We start from the raw sequence: 21,177 nt of genomic DNA on the forward strand, positions 1-21,177 counted from the left end.
CATCTGAAACATCATTAGAGTCCTAAATGTTTTTTTGCAATTTTAGTCGGATGCAGTTTTCATCGGCCCCCAAATTACACAGGCGAAACTGAGGCTCTCGCGTTGTGCGAGACTGTCAACCCGTCCCGTGGGTAGGGCTTAAAGCAGGCTTAGAGATTTCTTCTGTCAGTTTTGACCCAATCTGTTTTTGGGAAGCGCAGTTTGACCCAGCAGTGCGGGCCAACAACATGTTCTGTTTTGCCGCGTGAAGGCGGTTCAATGCTTTGGACAGCGTATGGTTGAGTTGTGATTTTCCACCAATTTGGGGCACCTTTCTTATGGAAATCAAGGATGATTTCAAGGGAAATGGCAAACTGGTGTAGCGTTTGGCTAATAAGCTAAAGCTACAAAGGATGTACCGGTGCCCCGTCGTCCGAGCAGAATCCACATTCGGCCGTAATCGGAGGTTACTACTAACGTTCGATTGTGTCTCATAGGGAGTTTGGCGCAGGGCCTCAGTGGAAAACAGGCCCTCGGCGGCTGAAAGAAAAGACGAAGAATGCAGCCACATGCACATGAATCAGGAGTGTTAAATAAAGAAACCCTGCAAGATGACGAGGTGGTCCAGTGGTTAAGGCGGTGGAAGGCTAATACATTGTGCTCGACACGCATTGGAAGCTTTAGCGCCACTGAGAGCCCACCGGACCAGACAGGACCAACCTGTTTACGATGGGTAACGGTGATCTGTAATTGCGCGGCAGTTTAACGATACCTGTCTTGAGAACATATTGAAAAAACAACAAGCCCTCTGGCTCTGGCGCTCTATCATCAGTAGACAGCTTTTTGGCGAGGAAAAAAAAACCTAAACGAAACAAGGCTATATTTCTCAACAAAACTCTAAGCCTCCAGAGAGGCTAGCAAAAATTGCCAAAGCTAACTGTATTTCAAGTCATCCTGGCGGGGTATTGGGTAAAGTTTTCAACCAGCAATGATCGCGCCTCGGATAAACCTTATAGGCTACAATATTGCCTCTGCGAAAGAATGCCAGCGACGGTCGTGACCTTTTCGTGCACCTACGTGGATGTGAACCGACAAGGTGGCAGCAAGCTTTAAACATGACGCACAAACAGTCTCCTGGCACGGGTTGCTGCACCGTGTTTCCACGGAACAGATTAGAGGTGTGTAAAAGACGGCTCATTCACTATTCCCTCTGTGCTCAAAACAGCCTGCTGAAAGCACGGCAGCAGCAGCTGAAAAGGTCCGCAGCATGGCCTGTCTCGGTCAGCAAGGGGACGGGGTGGCCGAGTGGTTAAAGCGATGGACTGCTAATCCATTGTGCTCTGTGCAATGGTTGGAATCCCATTCTTGTCGTTCGGTTCCTTTAGCACTGGACCTTAATCCAGGTCCTGGGGACCCCATGCTAAACTTTTTGTGTGTCCTCCTTATCTAACACACTCAGTTCAGTTCTTAGAGTTCTCTACTAATGAACTGATGATCTGAATCAGGAGTGCTAAATAAAAAATGCCACGTAAAATGACGAGGTGGCCGAGTGGTTAAGGCGATGGACTGCTAATCCATTGTGCTCTGCACGCGTGGGTTCGAATCCCATCCTCGTCGTTCGGCTCCTTTAGCAGTAGTCCTGGGGACCCCACTCTGCACTTTTTGAGTGTCCTCCTTATCTGACACACTCAGTTCAGTTCACTGAGTGCTCTACTAATGAGCTGATGGTCTGAATCGGGAGTGTTAAATAAAAGGACCACGGAAAGTGACGAGGTGGTCGAGTGGTTAAGGCGATGCAAGGCTAATCCGTTGTGCTGGGCACACCTTGGTTTGTGTGGGTTTGAATCCCATCCTCTTCATTTGATGATTTAGCACCACTGAGAGCCCACCGGAACAGACAGGCCCAACCTGTTTACGATGGGTAGCGGTGAGCTGTAATTGTGCTGTACTTTAATGATACCTGCAGCGAAGTCTTGAGAACATATTGACAAAACAACAAATCTTCTGGCTCCGGCACGCTATGATCTGTAGACACCTCTTTGACGAGGACCAACAACCAGCCACTCCAACAAAAGGAAACAAAACGAAGCAAAACTATCTTTTTCAAGAAGCGTCCAGAGAGACCGGCAAAAACTGTCGAAGCTGACTGTATTTCAAATCATCCCGATGGGATATCGGGGAAAGTTTTCAACCAGCAATGATCACACCTCAGATAAACCACACAAGCTACAACATTGCCTCTGCGATAGAATACCGGTGAAGGTCATGACCTTTTCGTGGACCTACGTGGATGTGAACCGACAAGGTGGTAGCAAGCTGGATGGGCCCTAGAGACAGAAGGTGTTTCTCAATGTCAAGGATACGTCCTTGGCAGGACTGGTCCTTCCAAGTCACTTCCTTCAGAGGCTAGGCGAGGCTCCTCTTAAGCATTCGGAGAACACATAAATGGAACAGGCTAGCAAGTGCACGTTATTGCGTCATTTCCTCAGTGAAAGGTCCGCTCTTATCATTCATTTAAAAATAATTACATCCATTTCGTCAAATTGACCCTGCACTGTTTAAACACACTTGACAGTCAAAAAATCAATATGATTAAAAAGGAGTTTATTGATTTAAAAACGATTATATTACCTGAGTGAACAAAACTGCGTCCATAGCAACGCTCTGTTTTTCATGGCAACCGTGTGCCGTATACTTCGCGGTTGTCTGTTATCTAGAAATAACAGACCGGAATTCAACCAAGCCATTGTAATAATATTTGATATTTAAAAATATTTATAATTTAACAACTATTTGTTAAAGACTTGTCCTATCTCACAAACAAGTTTATTTTTTAATTTCCCCAACTACACTATTTTTACCCTATTGAGCACAATGATTCCCTTCATGACTCCGCTAACGTCCGACATTTGTATTTTTGAACAAGAGATAGCAAAGCTGCGCGCATAGGATTGTGGGTGATTTTAGAGCGCGAAGAGCGCGAAGGCTACACTTATGCATCCTTTCCTGTGTATGGGATATTTTTCGAACGAAGGACGCAGTCCTTGGTTGAAATTCCGAGGATCCTCGACATTGGAACAGTCCTTCGACGGATGTTGATTACGTAGCATCCTCGAAATTCTGGCTTCCGAGGATCCTTCCTTGACATTGAGAAACGCCTAGATCATCAGTGAAGACCTCTTCACCTAGACGGCCATCGACGCAAGACTGTGAAAACCAGATCCTCTCCAATCTGACACTGTGGCAACATGGAACTTTTGCATCTACATTAATATTAGTCTGTTTCTTCTTATTCTGAGGTCACCGTAGCCGCCAGATCCATTCTGTATTCCGATCAGATGGTCACTGCAGTCCCCCGGATCCAGTTCCGGAGCTCGCAAAATCCACTTAGCCTGTGCGGCGAATGGGCACGCTGGAGCCCGCCACCCTGTTGGGAAGAAAGAGAGCCAACAGAGGCGCCCAACGTGGGGCTCGAACCCACGACCCTGAGATTAAGAGTCTCATGCTCTACCGACTGAGCTAGCCGGGCTGGTTGTGGCTTCCTTCACCGGGTCGGAGGCAGTTTTCATCGGCTCCCAAATGACACAGGCAAAACGGAGGCTCTCGCGTTGTGCGAGACTGTCGAGCCGTCCCGTGGGTAGGGCTTAGAGCAGGCTTAGAGTTTTCTTCTGTCAGTTTTGACCCAATCTGTTTTTGGGAAGCGCAGTTTGACCCAGCAGTGCAGGCCAACAACATGTTCTGTCTTGCCGCGTGAAGGCGGTTCAATGCTTTGGGCAGCGTATGGTTGAGATGTGATTTTCCACCAATTTGGGGCACCTTTCTTATGGAAATCAAGGATAAATCTATATAAGGATAAGGATAAATCTTCTATTTTTCGGTGGTCTTTTGAGAACACTAGATTTATATGTCAAGTCCAACATAACAACGACTGTTACGCAACAGTCCCGGGATCGTTAATAGTTACGCCTCCAACATTTGCATCGCCCAATCATCGGTAACGTCAGTACATCAGTAAAACAAGGCAAGCCACTGAAGGGACACGGTTAGCTTAATGCTAGCACTAGCCTGTTACATTGCAGTACAAAAGATATCACTTACCACATAAACAGAGAGATGACTGTGCTGATGATGGTGAATGATGGAGAAATAACTGCGCTGATGATGGCGAATGATTTACAGATCCAGAGTATCACCGAGAAGCAGCTGAACTTGTGTGGTAAGAAGAGCTCCGTCTGCATTATAACTTTACACAGAGCACATGGATCACAGTAATGAGACTAAAATGTCTGCGATTCAAAACGGCAGATTCAACAAACCACATATTAAAAGCGGCTAGAGCTCCTAATTAAATATATATTTTTTATCAATGTGCCAGCTATAGAGATGAGCAGCTCTGTGAAACAGCCAATCGGAGCAGAGCTCATTAATATTCATGAAGCTTCCAAAAAAGGCAATAACAGAGCATTTCATTCTAGGGACAAATCCTAGGGTTGTAAATGGTCCTGTAAAACCGTTTCTGGAGATTGTTTGCCCTTTCCTATGCCATATACCTTCTATGTAGATATCAAAGAACAAATTAAAATATTCTCTCAATGCATTTTATGGCAACTTTAAGTTGATAGAACCAGCTGACATCTTATCCTGACATTCTGAATCTCAAGGATGGTGACACCCACCAACAAAAATGTAAAAAAAAAAAAAAAAAAAAAGTAGTTTCATCAGATATACACCAATTATGAGCTAAACAATTAATTACAAACAGAATCATATCCGATGTTCAATCGATCGCACCTACTCACAAGATTTTTAATCTGATATTTACAATTTTCAAAGACCACTCTGATCATACTCTCTTCTTCTATGCGGCATAAATGCCACACAGAACGTTCATCAATGGTGTGGAGCATATGAAACAAACAATTACTCCACACCCGATTCACGCTCAGAAAAGAGTATCAAAGCTCATCATCGTAGTTTGGGAGACACTACACTTTTGAAACACATTTCCTAGTTAAAAACTATAGAAATGATCCCTGAAAGTATAATCTTGACCTCCATTTTGCAAAACCAGCTTAGGCGACTTCTGACACTTTGAGTCTCAGAGATGGTGACAACCTAACAACAGAGATGAGAAAAGTTACATCTGAAACATCATTAGAGTCCTAAAATTTTTTTTGTAATTTTAGTCGGATGCAGTTTTCATCGGCCCCCAAATTACACAGGCGAAACTGAGGCTCTCGCGTTGTGCGAGACTGTCAACCCGTCCCGTGGGTAGGGCTTAAAGCAGGCTTAGAGATTTCTTCTGTCAGTTTTGACCCAATCTGTTTTTGGGAAGCGCAGTTTGACCCAGCAGTGCGGGCCAACAACATGTTCTGTTTTGCCGCGTGAAGGCGGTTCAATGCTTTGGACAGCGTATGGTTGAGTTGTGATTTTCCACCAATTTGGGGCACCTTTCTTATGGAAATCAAGGATGATTTCAAGGGAAATGGCAAACTGGTGTAGCGTTTGGCTAATAAGCTAAAGCTACAAAGGATGTACCGGTGCCCCGTCGTCCGAGCAGAATCCACATTCGGCCGTAATCGGAGGTTACTACTAACGTTCGATTGTGTCTCATAGGGAGTTTGGCGCAGGGCCTCAGTGGAAAACAGGCCCTCGGCGGCTGAAAGAAAAGACGAAGAATGCATCCACATGCACATGAATCAGGAGTGTTAAATAAAGAAACCCTGCAAGATGACGAGGTGGTCCAGTGGTTAAGGCGGTGGAAGGCTAATACATTGTGCTCGACACGCATTGGAAGCTTTAGCGCCACTGAGAGCCCACCGGACCAGACAGGACCAACCTGTTTACGATGGGTAACGGTGATCTGTAATTGCGCGGCAGTTTAACGATACCTGTCTTGAGAACATATTGAAAAAACAACAAGCCCTCTGGCTCTGGCGCTCTATCATCAGTAGACAGCTTTTTGGCGAGGAAAAAAAACCTAAACGAAACAAGGCTATATTTCTCAACAAAACTCTAAGCCTCCAGAGAGGCTAGCAAAAATCGCCAAAGCTAACTGTATTTCAAGTCATCCTGGCGGGGTATTGGGTAAAGTTTTCAACCAGCAATGATCGCGCCTCGGATAAACCTTATAGGCTACAATATTGCCTCTGCGAAAGAATGCCAGCGACGGTCGTGACCTTTTCGTGCACCTACGTGGATGTGAACCGACAAGGTGGCAGCAAGCTTTAAACATGACGCACAAACAGTCTCCTGGCACGGGTTGCTGCACCGTGTTTCCACGGAACAGATTAGAGGTGTGTAAAAGACGGCTCATTCACTATTCCCTCTGTGCTCAAAACAGCCTGCTGAAAGCACGGCAGCAGCAGCTGAAAAGGTCCGCAGCATGGCCTGTCTCGGTCAGCAAGGGGACGGGGTGGCCGAGTGGTTAAAGCGATGGACTGCTAATCCATTGTGCTCTGTGCAATGGTTGGAATCCCATTCTTGTCGTTCGGTTCCTTTAGCACTGGACCTTAATCCAGGTCCTGGGGACCCCATGCTAAACTTTTTGTGTGTCCTCCTTATCTAACACACTCAGTTCAGTTCTTAGAGTTCTCTACTAATGAACTGATGATCTGAATCAGGAGTGCTAAATAAAAAATGCCACGTAAAATGACGAGGTGGCCGAGTGGTTAAGGCGATGGACTGCTAATCCATTGTGCTCTGCACGCGTGGGTTCGAATCCCATCCTCGTCGTTCGGCTCCTTTAGCAGTAGTCCTGGGGACCCCACTCTGCACTTTTTGAGTGTCCTCCTTATCTGACACACTCAGTTCAGTTCACTGAGTGCTCTACTAATGAGCTGATGGTCTGAATCGGGAGTGTTAAATAAAAGGACCGCGGAAAGTGACGAGGTGGTCGAGTGGTTAAGGCGATGCAAGGCTAATCCGTTGTGCTGGGCACACCTTGGTTTGTGTGGGTTTGAATCCCATCCTCTTCATTTGATGATTTAGCACCACTGAGAGCCCACCGGAACAGACAGGCCCAACCTGTTTACGATGGGTAGCGGTGAGCTGTAATTGTGCTGTACTTTAATGATACCTGCAGCAAAGTCTTGAGAACATATTGACAAAACAACAAATCTTCTGGCTCCGGCACGCTATGATCTGTAGACACCTCTTTGACGAGGACCAACAACCAGCCACCCCAACAAAAGGAAACAAAACGAAGCAAAACTATCTTTTTCAAGAAGCGTCCAGAGAGACCGGCAAAAACTGTCGAAGCTGACTGTATTTCAAATCATCCCGATGGGATATCGGGGAAAGTTTTCAACCAGCAATGATCACACCTCAGATAAACCACACAAGCTACAACATTGCCTCTGCGATAGAATACCGGTGACGGTCGTGACCTTTTCGTGGACCTACGTGGATGTGAACCGACAAGGTGGTAGCAAGCTGGATGGGCCCCAGAGACAGATCATCAGTGAAGACCTCTTCACCTAGACGGCCATCGACGCAAGACTGTGAAAACCAGATCCTCTCCAATCTGACACTGTGGCAACATGGAACTTTTGCATCTACATTAATATTAGTCTGTTTCTTCTTATTCTGAGGTCACCGTAGCCGCCAGATCCATTCTGTATTCCGATCAGATGGTCACTGCAGTCCCCCGGATCCAGTTCCGGAGCTCGCAAAATCCACTTAGCCTGTGCAGCGAATGGGCACGCTGGAGCCCGCCACCCTGTTGGGAAGAAAGAGAGCCAACAGAGGCGCCCAACGTGGGGCTCGAACCCACGACCCTGAGATTAAGAGTCTCATGCTCTACCGACTGAGCTAGCCGGGCTGGTTGTGGCTTCCTTCACCGGGTCGGAGGCAGTTTTCATCGGCTCCCAAATGACACAGGCGAAACGGAGGCTCTCGCGTTGTGCGAGACTGTCGAGCCGTCCCGTGGGTAGGGCTTAGAGCAGGCTTAGAGTTTTCTTCTGTCAGTTTTGACCCAATCTGTTTTTGGGAAGCGCAGTTTGACCCAGCAGTGCAGGCAAACAACATGTTCTGTCTTGCCGCGTGAAGGCGGTTCAATGCTTTGGGCAGCGTATGGTTGAGATGTGATTTTCCACCAATTTGGGGCACCTTTCTTATGGAAATCAAGGATAAATCTATATAAGGATAAGGATAAATCTTCTATTTTTCGGTGGTCTTTTGAGAACACTAGATTTATATGTCAATTCCAACATAACACCGACTGTTACGCAACAGTCCCGGGATCGTTAATAGTTACGCCTCCAACATTTGCATCGCCCAATCATCGGTAACGTCAGTACATCAGTAAAACAAGGCAAGCCACTGAAGGGACACGGTTAGCTTAATGCTAGCACTAGCCTGTTACATTGCAGTACAAAAGATATCACTTACCACATAAACAGAGAGATGACTGTGCTGATGATGGTGAATGATGGAGAAATAACTGCGCTGATGATGGCGAATGATTTACAGATCCAGAGTATCACCGAGAAGCAGCTGAACTTGTGTGGTAAGAAGAGCTCCGTCTGCATTATAACTTTACACAGAGCACATGGATCACAGTAATGAGACTAAAATGTCTGCGATTCAAAACGGCAGATTCAACAAACCACATATTAAAAGCAGCTAGAGCTCCTAATTAAATATATATTTTTTATCAATGTGCCAGCTATAGAGATGAGCAGCTCTGTGAAACAGCCAATCGGAGCAGAGCTCATTAATATTCATGAAGCTTCCAAAAAAGGCAATAACAGAGCATTTCATTCTAGGGACAAATCCTAGGGTTGTAAATGGTCCTGTAAAACCGTTTCTGGAGATTGTTTGCCCTTTCCTATGCCATATACCTTCTATGTAGATATCAAAGAACAAATTAAAATATTCTCTCAATGCATTTTATGGCAACTTTAAGTTGATAGAACCAGCTGACATCTTATCCTGACATTCTGAATCTCAAGGATGGTGACACCCACCAACAAAAATGTAAAAAAAAAAAAAAAAAAAGTAGTTTCATCAGATATACACCAATTATGAGCTAAACAATTAATTACAAACAGAATCATATCCGATGTTCAATCGATCGCAACTACTCACAAGATTTTTAATCTGATACTCTCTTCTTCTATGCGGCATAAGTGCCACACAGAACGTTCATCAATGGTGTGGAGCATATGAAATAACCAATTACTCCACACCCGATTCACGCTCAGAAAAGTGTATCAAAGCTCATCATCGTAGTTTGGGAGACACTACACTTTTGAAACACATTTCCTAGTTAAAAACTATAGAAATGATCCCTGAAAGTATAATCTTGACCTCCATTTTGCAAAACCAGCTTAGGCGACTTCTGACACTTTGAGTCTCAGAGATGGTGACAACCTAACAACAGAGATGAGAAAAGTTACATCTGAAACATCATTAGAGTCCTAAATTTTTTTTTGCAATTTTAGTCGGATGCAGTTTTCATCGGCCCCCAAATTACACAGGCGAAACTGAGGCTCTCGCGTTGTGCGAGACTGTCAACCCGTCCCGTGGGTAGGGCTTAAAGCAGGCTTAGAGATTTCTTCTGTCAGTTTTGACCCAATCTGTTTTTGGGAAGCGCAGTTTGACCCAGCAGTGCGGGCCAACAACATGTTCTGTTTTGCCGCGTGAAGGCGGTTCAATGCTTTGGACAGCGTATGGTTGAGTTGTGATTTTCCACCAATTTGGGGCACCTTTCTTATGGAAATCAAGGATGATTTCAAGGGAAATGGCAAACTGGTGTAGCGTTTGGCTAATAAGCTAAAGCTACAAAGGATGTACCGGTGCCCCGTCGTCCGAGCAGAATCCACATTCGGCCGTAATCGGAGGTTACTACTAACGTTCGATTGTGTCTCATAGGGAGTTTGGCGCAGGGCCTCAGTGGAAAACAGGCCCTCGGCGGCTGAAAGAAAAGACGAAGAATGCAGCCACATGCACATGAATCAGGAGTGTTAAATAAAGAAACCCTGCAAGATGACGAGGTGGTCCAGTGGTTAAGGCGGTGGAAGGCTAATACATTGTGCTCGACACGCATTGGAAGCTTTAGCGCCACTGAGAGCCCACCGGACCAGACAGGACCAACCTGTTTACGATGGGTAACGGTGATCTGTAATTGCGCGGCAGTTTAACGATACCTGTCTTGAGAACATATTGAAAAAACAACAAGCCCTCTGGCTCTGGCGCTCTATCATCAGTAGACAGCTTTTTGGCGAGGAAAAAAAAACCTAAACGAAACAAGGCTATATTTCTCAACAAAACTCTAAGCCTCCAGAGAGGCTAGCAAAAATTGCCAAAGCTAACTGTATTTCAAGTCATCCTGGCGGGGTATTGGGTAAAGTTTTCAACCAGCAATGATCGCGCCTCGGATAAACCTTATAGGCTACAATATTGCCTCTGCGAAAGAATGCCAGCGACGGTCGTGACCTTTTCGTGCACCTACGTGGATGTGAACCGACAAGGTGGCAGCAAGCTTTAAACATGACGCACAAACAGTCTCCTGGCACGGGTTGCTGCACCGTGTTTCCACGGAACAGATTAGAGGTGTGTAAAAGACGGCTCATTCACTATTCCCTCTGTGCTCAAAACAGCCTGCTGAAAGCACGGCAGCAGCAGCTGAAAAGGTCCGCAGCATGGCCTGTCTCGGTCAGCAAGGGGACGGGGTGGCCGAGTGGTTAAAGCGATGGACTGCTAATCCATTGTGCTCTGTGCAATGGTTGGAATCCCATTCTTGTCGTTCGGTTCCTTTAGCACTGGACCTTAATCCAGGTCCTGGGGACCCCATGCTAAACTTTTTGTGTGTCCTCCTTATCTAACACACTCAGTTCAGTTCTTAGAGTTCTCTACTAATGAACTGATGATCTGAATCAGGAGTGCTAAATAAAAAATGCCACGTAAAATGACGAGGTGGCCGAGTGGTTAAGGCGATGGACTGCTAATCCATTGTGCTCTGCACGCGTGGGTTCGAATCCCATCCTCGTCGTTCGGCTCCTTTAGCAGTAGTCCTGGGGACCCCACTCTGCACTTTTTGAGTGTCCTCCTTATCTGACACACTCAGTTCAGTTCACTGAGTGCTCTACTAATGAGCTGATGGTCTGAATCGGGAGTGTTAAATAAAAGGACCACGGAAAGTGACGAGGTGGTCGAGTGGTTAAGGCGATGCAAGGCTAATCCGTTGTGCTGGGCACACCTTGGTTTGTGTGGGTTTGAATCCCATCCTCTTCATTTGATGATTTAGCACCACTGAGAGCCCACCGGAACAGACAGGCCCAACCTGTTTACGATGGGTAGCGGTGAGCTGTAATTGTGCTGTACTTTAATGATACCTGCAGCAAAGTCTTGAGAACATATTGACAAAACAACAAATCTTCTGGCTCCGGCACGCTATGATCTGTAGACACCTCTTTGACGAGGACCAACAACCAGCCACTCCAACAAAAGGAAACAAAACGAAGCAAAACTATCTTTTTCAAGAAGCGTCCAGAGAGACCGGCAAAAACTGTCGAGGCTGACTGTATTTCAAATCATCCCGATGGGATATCGGGGAAAGTTTTCAACCAGCAATGATCACACCTCAGATAAACCACACAAGCTACAACATTGCCTCTGCGATAGAATACCGGTGACGGTCGTGACCTTTTCGTGGACCTACGTGGATGTGAACCGACAAGGTGGTAGCAAGCTGGATGGGCCCCAGAGACAGATCATCAGTGAAGACCTCTTCACCTAGACGGCCATCGACGCAAGACTGTGAAAACCAGATCCTCTCCAATCTGACACTGTGGCAACATGGAACTTTTGCATCTACATTAATATTAGTCTGTTTCTTCTTATTCTGAGGTCACCGTAGCCGCCAGATCCATTCTGTATTCCGATCAGATGGTCACTGCAGTCCCCCGGATCCAGTTCCGGAGCTCGCAAAATCCACTTAGCCTGTGCAGCGAATGGGCACGCTGGAGCCCGCCACCCTGTTGGGAAGAAAGAGAGCCAACAGAGGCGCCCAACGTGGGGCTCGAACCCACGACCCTGAGATTAAGAGTCTCATGCTCTACCGACTGAGCTAGCCGGGCTGGTTGTGGCTTCCTTCACCGGGTCGGAGGCAGTTTTCATCGGCTCCCAAATGACACAGGCGAAACGGAGGCTCTCGCGTTGTGCGAGACTGTCGAGCCGTCCCGTGGGTAGGGCTTAGAGCAGGCTTAGAGTTTTCTTCTGTCAGTTTTGACCCAATCTGTTTTTGGGAAGCGCAGTTTGACCCAGCAGTGCAGGCAAACAACATGTTCTGTCTTGCCGCGTGAAGGCGGTTCAATGCTTTGGGCAGCGTATGGTTGAGATGTGATTTTCCACCAATTTGGGGCACCTTTCTTATGGAAATCAAGGATAAATCTATATAAGGATAAGGATAAATCTTCTATTTTTCGGTGGTCTTTTGAGAACACTAGATTTATATGTCAATTCCAACATAACACCGACTGTTACGCAACAGTCCCGGGATCGTTAATAGTTACGCCTCCAACATTTGCATCGCCCAATCATCGGTAACGTCAGTACATCAGTAAAACAAGGCAAGCCACTGAAGGGACACGGTTAGCTTAATGCTAGCACTAGCCTGTTACATTGCAGTACAAAAGATATCACTTACCACATAAACAGAGAGATGACTGTGCTGATGATGGTGAATGATGGAGAAATAACTGCGCTGATGATGGCGAATGATTTACAGATCCAGAGTATCACCGAGAAGCAGCTGAACTTGTGTGGTAAGAAGAGCTCCGTCTGCATTATAACTTTACACAGAGCACATGGATCACAGTAATGAGACTAAAATGTCTGCGATTCAAAACGGCAGATTCAACAAACCACATATTAAAAGCAGCTAGAGCTCCTAATTAAATATATATTTTTTATCAATGTGCCAGCAATAGAGATGAGCAGCTCTGTGAAACAGCCAATCGGAGCAGAGCTCATTAATATTCATGAAGCTTCCAAAAAAGGCAATAACAGAGCATTTCATTCTAGGGACAAATCCTAGGGTTGTAAATGGTCCTGTAAAACCGTTTCTGGAGATTGTTTGCCCTTTCCTATGCCATATACCTTCTATGTAGATATCAAAGAACAAATTAAAATATTCTCTCAATGCATTTTATGGCAACTTTAAGTTGATAGAACCAGCTGACATCTTATCCTGACATTCTGAATCTCAAGGATGGTGACACCCACCAACAAAAATGTAAAAAAAAAAAAAAAAAAAGTAGTTTCATCAGATATACACCAATTATGAGCTAAACAATTAATTACAAACAGAATCATATCCGATGTTCAATCGATCGCAACTACTCACAAGATTTTTAATCTGATATTTACAATTTTCAAAGACCACTCTGATCATACTCTCTTCTTCTATGCGGCATAAGTGCCACACAGAACGTTCATCAATGGTGTGGAGCATATGAAATAACCAATTACTCCACACCCGATTCACGCTCAGAAAAGTGTATCAAAGCTCATCATCGTAGTTTGGGAGACACTACACTTTTGAAACACATTTCCTAGTTAAAAACTATAGAAATGATCCCTGAAAGTATAATCTTGACCTCCATTTTGCAAAACCAGCTTAGGCGACTTCTGACACTTTGAGTCTCAGAGATGGTGACAACCTAACAACAGAGATGAGAAAAGTTACATCTGAAACATCATTAGAGTCCTAAATTTTTTTTTGCAATTTTAGTCGGATGCAGTTTTCATCGGCCCCCAAATTACACAGGCGAAACTGAGGCTCTCGCGTTGTGCGAGACTGTCAACCCGTCCCGTGGGTAGGGCTTAAAGCAGGCTTAGAGATTTCTTCTGTCAGTTTTGACCCAATCTGTTTTTGGGAAGCGCAGTTTGACCCAGCAGTGCGGGCCAACAACATGTTCTGTTTTGCCGCGTGAAGGCGGTTCAATGCTTTGGACAGCGTATGGTTGAGTTGTGATTTTCCACCAATTTGGGGCACCTTTCTTATGGAAATCAAGGATGATTTCAAGGGAAATGGCAAACTGGTGTAGCGTTTGGCTAATAAGCTAAAGCTACAAAGGATGTACCGGTGCCCCGTCGTCCGAGCAGAATCCACATTCGGCCGTAATCGGAGGTTACTACTAACGTTCGATTGTGTCTCATAGGGAGTTTGGCGCAGGGCCTCAGTGGAAAACAGGCCCTCGGCGGCTGAAAGAAAAGACGAAGAATGCAGCCACATGCACATGAATCAGGAGTGTTAAATAAAGAAACCCTGCAAGATGACGAGGTGGTCCAGTGGTTAAGGCGGTGGAAGGCTAATACATTGTGCTCGACACGCATTGGAAGCTTTAGCGCCACTGAGAGCCCACCGGACCAGACAGGACCAACCTGTTTACGATGGGTAACGGTGATCTGTAATTGCGCGGCAGTTTAACGATACCTGTCTTGAGAACATATTGAAAAAACAACAAGCCCTCTGGCTCTGGCGCTCTATCATCAGTAGACAGCTTTTTGGCGAGGAAAAAAAAACCTAAACGAAACAAGGCTATATTTCTCAACAAAACTCTAAGCCTCCAGAGAGGCTAGCAAAAATTGCCAAAGCTAACTGTATTTCAAGTCATCCTGGCGGGGTATTGGGTAAAGTTTTCAACCAGCAATGATCGCGCCTCGGATAAACCTTATAGGCTACAATATTGCCTCTGCGAAAGAATGCCAGCGACGGTCGTGACCTTTTCGTGCACCTACGTGGATGTGAACCGACAAGGTGGCAGCAAGCTTTAAACATGACGCACAAACAGTCTCCTGGCACGGGTTGCTGCACCGTGTTTCCACGGAACAGATTAGAGGTGTGTAAAAGACGGCTCATTCACTATTCCCTCTGTGCTCAAAACAGCCTGCTGAAAGCACGGCAGCAGCAGCTGAAAAGGTCCGCAGCATGGCCTGTCTCGGTCAGCAAGGGGACGGGGTGGCCGAGTGGTTAAAGCGATGGACTGCTAATCCATTGTGCTCTGTGCAATGGTTGGAATCCCATTCTTGTCGTTCGGTTCCTTTAGCACTGGACCTTAATCCAGGTCCTGGGGACCCCATGCTAAACTTTTTGTGTGTCCTCCTTATCTAACACACTCAGTTCAGTTCTTAGAGTTCTCTACTAATGAACTGATGATCTGAATCAGGAGTGCTAAATAAAAAATGCCACGTAAAATGACGAGGTGGCCGAGTGGTTAAGGCGATGGACTGCTAATCCATTGTGCTCTGCACGCGTGGGTTCGAATCCCATCCTCGTCGTTCGGCTCCTTTAGCAGTAGTCCTGGGGACCCCACTCTGCACTTTTTGAGTGTCCTCCTTATCTGACACACTCAGTTCAGTTCACTGAGTGCTCTACTAATGAGCTGATGGTCTGAATCGGGAGTGTTAAATAAAAGGACCACGGAAAGTGACGAGGTGGTCGAGTGGTTAAGGCGATGCAAGGCTAATCCGTTGTGCTGGGCACACCTTGGTTTGTGAGGGTTTGAATCCCATCCTCTTCATTTGATGATTTAGCACCACTGAGAGCCCACCGGAACAGACAGGCCCAACCTGTTTACGATGGGTAGCGGTGAGCTGTAATTGTGCTGTACTTTAATGATACCTGCAGCGAAGTCTTGAGAACATATTGACAAAACAACAGATCTTCTGGCTCCGGCACGCTATGATCTGTAGACACCTCTTTGACGAGGACCAACAACCAGCCACTCCAACAAAAGGAAACAAAACGAAGCAAAACTATCTTTTTCAAGAAGCGTCCAGAGAGACCGGCAAAAACTGTCGAAGCTGACTGTATTTCAAATCATCCCGATGGGATATCGGGGAAAGTTTTCAACCAGCAATGATCACACCTCAGATAAACCACACAAGCTACAACATTGCCTCTGCGATAGAATACCGGTGACGGTCATGACCTTTTCGTGGACCTACGTGGATGTGAACCGACAAGGTGGTAGCAAGCTGGATGGGCCCCAGAGACAGATCATCAGTGAAGACCTCTTCACCTAGACGGCCATCGACGCAAGACTGTGAAAACCAGATCCTCTCCAATCTGACACTGTGGCAACATGGAACTTTTGCATCTACATTAATATTAGTCTGTTTCTTCTTATTCTGAGGTCACCGTAGCCGCCAGATCCATTCTGTATTCCGATCAGATGGTCACTGCAGTCCCCCGGATCCAGTTCCGGAGCTCGCAAAATCCACTTAGCCTGTGCGGCGAATGGGCACGCTGGAGCCCGCCACCCTGTTGGGAAGAAAGAGAGCCAACAGAGGCGCCCAACGTGGGGCTCGAACCCACGACCCTGAGATTAAGAGTCTCATGCTCTACCGACTGAGCTAGCCGGGCTGGTTGTGGCTTCCTTCACCGGGTCGGAGGCAGTTTTCATCGGCTCCCAAATGACACAGGCGAAACGGAGGCTCTCGCGTTGTGCGAGACTGTCGAGCCGTCCCGTGGGTAGGGCTTAGAGCAGGCTTAGAGTTTTCTTCTGTCAGTTTTGACCCAATCTGTGTTTGGGAAGCGCAGTTTGACCCAGCAGTGCAGGCCAACAACATGTTCTGTCTTGCCGCGTGAAGGCGGTTCAATGCTTTGGGCAGCGTATGGTTGAGATGTGATTTTCCACCAATTTGGGGCACCTTTCTTATGGAAATCAAGGATAAATCTATATAAGGATAAGGATAAATCTTCTATTTTTCGGTGGTCTTTTGAGAACACTAGATTTATATGTCAAGTCCAACATAACACCGACTGTTACGCAACAGTCCCGGGATCGTTAATAGTTACGCCTCCAACATTTGCATCGCCCAATCATCGGTAACGTCAGTACATCAGTAAAACAAGGCAAGCCACTGAAGGGACACGGTTAGCTTAATGCTAGCACTAGCCTGTTACATTGCAGTACAAAAGATATCACTTACCACATAAACAGAGAGATGACTGTGCTGATGATGGTGAATGATGGAGAAATAACTGCGCTGATGATGGCGAATGATTTACAGATCCAGAGTATCACCGAGAAGCAGCTGAACTTGTGTGGTAAGAAGAGCTCCGTCTGCATTATAACTTTACACAGAGCACATGGATCACAGTAATGAGACTAAAATGTCTGCGATTCAAAACGGCAGATTCAACAAACCACATATTAAAAGCGGCTAGAGCTCCTAATTAAATATATATTTTTTATCAATGTGCCAGCTATAGAGATGAGCAGCTCTGTGAAACAGCCAATCGGAGCAGAGCTCATTAATATTCATGAAGCTTCCAAAAAAGGCAATAACAGAGCATTTCATTCTAGGGACAAATCCTAGGGTTGTAAATGGTCCTGTAAAACCGTTTCTGGAGATTGTTTGCCCTTTCCTATGCCATATACCTTCTATGTAGATATCAAAGAAAAAATTAAAATATTCTCTCAATGCATTTTATGGCAACTTTAAGTTGATAGAACCAGCTGACATCTTATCCTGACATTCTGAATCTCAAGGATGGTGACACCCACCAACAAAAATGTAAAAAAAAAAAAAAAAAAGTAGTTTCATCAGATATACACCAATTATGAGCTAAACAATTAATTACAAACAGAATCATATCCGATGTTCAATCGATCGCACCTACTCACAAGATTTTTAATCTGATATTTACAATTTTCAAAGACCACTCTGATCATACTCTCTTCTTCTATGCGGCATAAATGCCACACAGAACGTTCATCAATGGTGTGGAGCATATGAAATGAACAATTACTCCACACCCGATTCACGCTCAGAAAAGAGTATCAAAACTCATCATCGTAGTTTGGGAGACACTACACTTTTGAAACACATTTCCTAGTTAAAAACTATAGAAATGATCCCTGAAAGTATAATCTTGACCTCCATTTTGCAAAACCAGCTTAGGCGACTTCTGACACTTTGAGTCTCAGAGATGGTGACAACCAAACAACAGAGATGAGAAAAGTTACATCTGAAACATCATTAGAGTCCTAAAATTTTTTTTGTAATTTTAGTCGGATGCAGTTTTCATCGGCCCCCAAATTACACAGGCGAAACTGAGGCTCTCGCGTTGTGCGAGACTGTCAACCCGTCCCGTGGGTAGGGCTTAAAGCAGGCTTAGAGATTTCTTCTGTCAGTTTTGACCCAATCTGTTTTTGGGAAGCGCAGTTTGACCCAGCAGTGCGGGCCAACAACATGTTCTGTTTTGCCGCGTGAAGGCGGTTCAATGCTTTGGACAGCGTATGGTTGAGTTGTGATTTTCCACCAATTTGGGGCACCTTTCTTATGGAAATCAAGGATGATTTCAAGGGAAATGGCAAACTGGTGTAGCGTTTGGCTAATAAGCTAAAGCTACAAAGGATGTACCGGTGCCCCGTCGTCCGAGCAGAATCCACATTCGGCCGTAATCGGAGGTTACTACTAACGTTCGATTGTGTCTCATAGGGAGTTTGGCGCAGGGCCTAAGTGGAAAACAGGCCCTCGGCGGCTGAAAGAAAAGACGAAGAATGCATCCACATGCACATGAATCAGGAGTGTTAAATAAAGAAACCCTGCAAGATGACGAGGTGGTCCAGTGGTTAAGGCGGTGGAAGGCTAATACATTGTGCTCGACACGCATTGGAAGCTTTAGCGCCACTGAGAGCCCACCGGACCAGACAGGACCAACCTGTTTACGATGGGTAACGGTGATCTGTAATTGCGCGGCAGTTTAACGATACCTGTCTTGAGAACATATTGAAAAAACAACAAGCCCTCTGGCTCTGGCGCTCTATCATCAGTAGACAGCTTTTTGGCGAGGAAAAAAAAACCTAAACGAAACAAGGCTATATTTCTCAACAAAACTCTAAGCCTCCAGAGAGGCTAGCAAAAATTGCCAAAGCTAACTGTATTTCAAGTCATCCTGGCGGGGTATTGGGTAAAGTTTTCAACCAGCAATGATCGCGCCTCGGATAAACCTCATAGGCTACAATATTGCCTCTGCGAAAGAATGCCAGCGACGGTCGTGACCGTCCAATCTGATACTGTGGCAACATGGAACTTTTGCATCTACATTAATATTAGTCTGTTTCTTCTTATTCTGAGGTCACCGTAGCCGCCAGATCCATTCTGTATTCCGATCAGATGGTCACTGCAGTCCCCCGGATCCAGTCCGTACCAAGAGCAGATGGTGGATCAGCACCTTCAGCCGAATGTCAGCGGATACCATGTCAACTAGATGAGCCCTAGAGACAGATCATCAGTAAAGAATGAATCCACATGCCACAGCAAACTCGAGCTGGTGAAAATGTTCATCAAACACCCGCCGCTGACTTCTTTTAAAACGAGCCAGCTTATTGAAGAGGGGGAAAAAGAGAAAAAGAAAGAAAAAAGAGAGGAAAAAGGAAAAAATGAAGAGAAAATAAATAAAAGGAAATTTTATCCCTTTGTCCTTCAAAGCAATATTTTTGGAGTGTATATTTACAATAAATTATCTGAAAAAAATATCTTTTCTCTATTTTCCTATACATTTATATGGGAGTAAGGTTGATCACAAATTCCCAGTTCATATTACACTGTTGCCATAAATTAAAGTGTTTACTGAATGTTTTATTTATCAGTAATTATCCCATAAATGATGTCCATATGAATGAAATTATTTCTGAAATGACAAATTAATATTAAATTAGATTTTTATTACTGATTATTGATATTATATTCAGTTTTTGCACTTTTAGTTTAAATATATTTCTGCTGTAGTTATGTTCTAAAACTTACAGTACAAAAATAGTCAATTTATTTATTAAATAATCCTCAAATTTATCAACATTTTTAAGTGGGCCTATAACTGTTTAATGATACTGTAACAATGACGAACAAAAAGAGTTATTTAATCAAGAACAAACTTTTATTTTTCAATCAGTCACAGCCAATTATTCATTATTCCTTTTTTTACATTTTTATTCTTATAGTTACTATGTTGCATTTGCAGAAAACAGAACTATACATACAAATAAAACTGTCCAATGTCCATGGCTCTTGTGCATTAACTGCAAGTGAAAAGAACAGAAAGCACAGAACAATACAAATGAATAAAACTTTAAAATATTAATGACTCCTGTGCATGTTTTGCAAGTGCTAAAGAACAGAAAACAAAACTATACTTTTAAATAAAACTGTCTTAATGTCCATGGCACTAGTGCATTCATTGCAAGTGCAAAAGAACAGAAAGCAGAAAACAATACACATAAATAAAACTTTATCCCCTTTATTTTTTGGACTCTTATGGATGGCACAGAGCTTGAAATGGTCTCTATCAGGCGACAACAATCTGGCCACTGGGCAAGTGGGGCAGTGGTGGTGAATGTATGCCTCTTCACGCTCTCCACCCCTGGAGTGAACCTGTGTCCAGCCTGCTCTGGTGTCTGGCAGCAAACATCACTCTCTTCTTATCGTAATCCAGCAGGTTCTGCCAACTATATTGGAACAGGAGATTTTTTTTAAATCTCCTGTAAATGTAGGAACGTAGTAAAGACAGCCACCGTTTCCAAACCAGGTGTATTATGCAAATAATAATTACAAAGTGTCAGAGCAAGTTGAATTAGTGCAATCTGATGGTGTGTGTGTGTGTGTGTGTGTGTGTGTGTAGTCTCTCAGCGTACTGTACAGTATATACAAGAGTTCAGATCGGTTTCACCAGAAGTCTTTTTATCTTCCAAGAGCCAAATTTACAAAGCGCTGACTGTTTAAATGTCCTTCAAGGTAAGTTTCCCAAAACAAAAAAAGTATACTCCACAAGATGACTCAGTCACAGGGGGAGAAAAAATAGTCAACAAAAGAAGTAATCCACAGGATCAGTCAACAGGTACTGTTTCTAAACTTTTTGAGCGATGCCTCTGCTGAATGCCTGTTCCATATATGCATAACGCAAAACAATTCCTGCCTAGATGACGCAACGTCATGTGACGATAACAGGGGCCAGGGGAGATAACAGCACACAGGGTAAAGCAATAAACATAATAGACACTTATTGCCTTCTTATTGGCAAGCAATCATATAAATAAACTTCCCCTTATATGGCTACAATACAAAGTAAACTGCAAAAACTATTGGTTAGTAATAGATGCAATGAATAAGAAGAATTCTTCAAAATTCAGGATGAAATCGAATCCCATTAAACTCCTGTTGAAATGATCATACATCATA

General features: G+C 44.7%; 21 non-coding genes across 21 annotated transcripts; 4 read left to right on the forward strand and 17 right to left on the reverse strand.

Moving 5' to 3' along the window:
* Window positions 1-881: 881 nt before the first annotated feature.
* Window positions 882-1,022, reverse strand: LOC141327016 (U4 spliceosomal RNA). Its single transcript, XR_012354339.1, has one exon. It is a non-coding gene; the product is annotated as a U4 spliceosomal RNA (small nuclear RNA).
* Window positions 1,023-1,514: 492 nt separating this feature from the next.
* Window positions 1,515-1,596, forward strand: trnas-gcu (transfer RNA serine (anticodon GCU)). Its single transcript has one exon. It is a non-coding gene; the product is annotated as a tRNA-Ser (tRNA).
* Window positions 1,597-2,091: 495 nt separating this feature from the next.
* Window positions 2,092-2,231, reverse strand: LOC141327067 (U4 spliceosomal RNA). The gene has a single exon (XR_012354385.1). It is a non-coding gene; the product is annotated as a U4 spliceosomal RNA (small nuclear RNA).
* A 1,204-nt stretch (window positions 2,232-3,435) lies between these two features.
* trnak-cuu (transfer RNA lysine (anticodon CUU)) lies at window positions 3,436-3,508 on the reverse strand. Its single transcript has one exon. It is a non-coding gene; the product is annotated as a tRNA-Lys (tRNA).
* Window positions 3,509-4,812: 1,304 nt separating this feature from the next.
* LOC141326939 (small nucleolar RNA U3) lies at window positions 4,813-5,028 on the reverse strand. The gene has a single exon (XR_012354269.1). It is a non-coding gene; the product is annotated as a small nucleolar RNA U3 (small nucleolar RNA).
* A 971-nt stretch (window positions 5,029-5,999) lies between these two features.
* On the reverse strand, window positions 6,000-6,140 carry LOC141327042 (U4 spliceosomal RNA). The gene has a single exon (XR_012354363.1). It is a non-coding gene; the product is annotated as a U4 spliceosomal RNA (small nuclear RNA).
* A 492-nt stretch (window positions 6,141-6,632) lies between these two features.
* trnas-gcu (transfer RNA serine (anticodon GCU)) lies at window positions 6,633-6,714 on the forward strand. Its single transcript has one exon. It is a non-coding gene; the product is annotated as a tRNA-Ser (tRNA).
* A 495-nt stretch (window positions 6,715-7,209) lies between these two features.
* LOC141327068 (U4 spliceosomal RNA) lies at window positions 7,210-7,349 on the reverse strand. Its single transcript, XR_012354386.1, has one exon. It is a non-coding gene; the product is annotated as a U4 spliceosomal RNA (small nuclear RNA).
* Window positions 7,350-7,728: 379 nt separating this feature from the next.
* Window positions 7,729-7,801, reverse strand: trnak-cuu (transfer RNA lysine (anticodon CUU)). The gene has a single exon. It is a non-coding gene; the product is annotated as a tRNA-Lys (tRNA).
* A 1,276-nt stretch (window positions 7,802-9,077) lies between these two features.
* LOC141326981 (small nucleolar RNA U3) lies at window positions 9,078-9,288 on the reverse strand. Its single transcript, XR_012354309.1, has one exon. It is a non-coding gene; the product is annotated as a small nucleolar RNA U3 (small nucleolar RNA).
* A 972-nt stretch (window positions 9,289-10,260) lies between these two features.
* Window positions 10,261-10,401, reverse strand: LOC141327018 (U4 spliceosomal RNA). The gene has a single exon (XR_012354340.1). It is a non-coding gene; the product is annotated as a U4 spliceosomal RNA (small nuclear RNA).
* Window positions 10,402-10,893: 492 nt separating this feature from the next.
* On the forward strand, window positions 10,894-10,975 carry trnas-gcu (transfer RNA serine (anticodon GCU)). The gene has a single exon. It is a non-coding gene; the product is annotated as a tRNA-Ser (tRNA).
* A 495-nt stretch (window positions 10,976-11,470) lies between these two features.
* On the reverse strand, window positions 11,471-11,610 carry LOC141327058 (U4 spliceosomal RNA). Its single transcript, XR_012354377.1, has one exon. It is a non-coding gene; the product is annotated as a U4 spliceosomal RNA (small nuclear RNA).
* Window positions 11,611-11,989: 379 nt separating this feature from the next.
* trnak-cuu (transfer RNA lysine (anticodon CUU)) lies at window positions 11,990-12,062 on the reverse strand. The gene has a single exon. It is a non-coding gene; the product is annotated as a tRNA-Lys (tRNA).
* Window positions 12,063-13,364: 1,302 nt separating this feature from the next.
* LOC141326949 (small nucleolar RNA U3) lies at window positions 13,365-13,580 on the reverse strand. Its single transcript, XR_012354279.1, has one exon. It is a non-coding gene; the product is annotated as a small nucleolar RNA U3 (small nucleolar RNA).
* Window positions 13,581-14,552: 972 nt separating this feature from the next.
* On the reverse strand, window positions 14,553-14,693 carry LOC141327019 (U4 spliceosomal RNA). The gene has a single exon (XR_012354341.1). It is a non-coding gene; the product is annotated as a U4 spliceosomal RNA (small nuclear RNA).
* Window positions 14,694-15,185: 492 nt separating this feature from the next.
* On the forward strand, window positions 15,186-15,267 carry trnas-gcu (transfer RNA serine (anticodon GCU)). Its single transcript has one exon. It is a non-coding gene; the product is annotated as a tRNA-Ser (tRNA).
* A 495-nt stretch (window positions 15,268-15,762) lies between these two features.
* Window positions 15,763-15,902, reverse strand: LOC141327069 (U4 spliceosomal RNA). The gene has a single exon (XR_012354387.1). It is a non-coding gene; the product is annotated as a U4 spliceosomal RNA (small nuclear RNA).
* Window positions 15,903-16,281: 379 nt separating this feature from the next.
* trnak-cuu (transfer RNA lysine (anticodon CUU)) lies at window positions 16,282-16,354 on the reverse strand. Its single transcript has one exon. It is a non-coding gene; the product is annotated as a tRNA-Lys (tRNA).
* A 1,301-nt stretch (window positions 16,355-17,655) lies between these two features.
* LOC141326936 (small nucleolar RNA U3) lies at window positions 17,656-17,871 on the reverse strand. The gene has a single exon (XR_012354267.1). It is a non-coding gene; the product is annotated as a small nucleolar RNA U3 (small nucleolar RNA).
* Window positions 17,872-18,843: 972 nt separating this feature from the next.
* LOC141326998 (U4 spliceosomal RNA) lies at window positions 18,844-18,984 on the reverse strand. Its single transcript, XR_012354322.1, has one exon. It is a non-coding gene; the product is annotated as a U4 spliceosomal RNA (small nuclear RNA).
* Between the last annotated feature and the right edge of the window lie 2,193 nt (window positions 18,985-21,177).

Source organism: Garra rufa, chromosome 2, assembly GCF_049309525.1.
Source record: "Garra rufa chromosome 2, GarRuf1.0, whole genome shotgun sequence".
NCBI classification, from domain to species: Eukaryota; Metazoa; Chordata; class Actinopteri; order Cypriniformes; family Cyprinidae; genus Garra; species Garra rufa.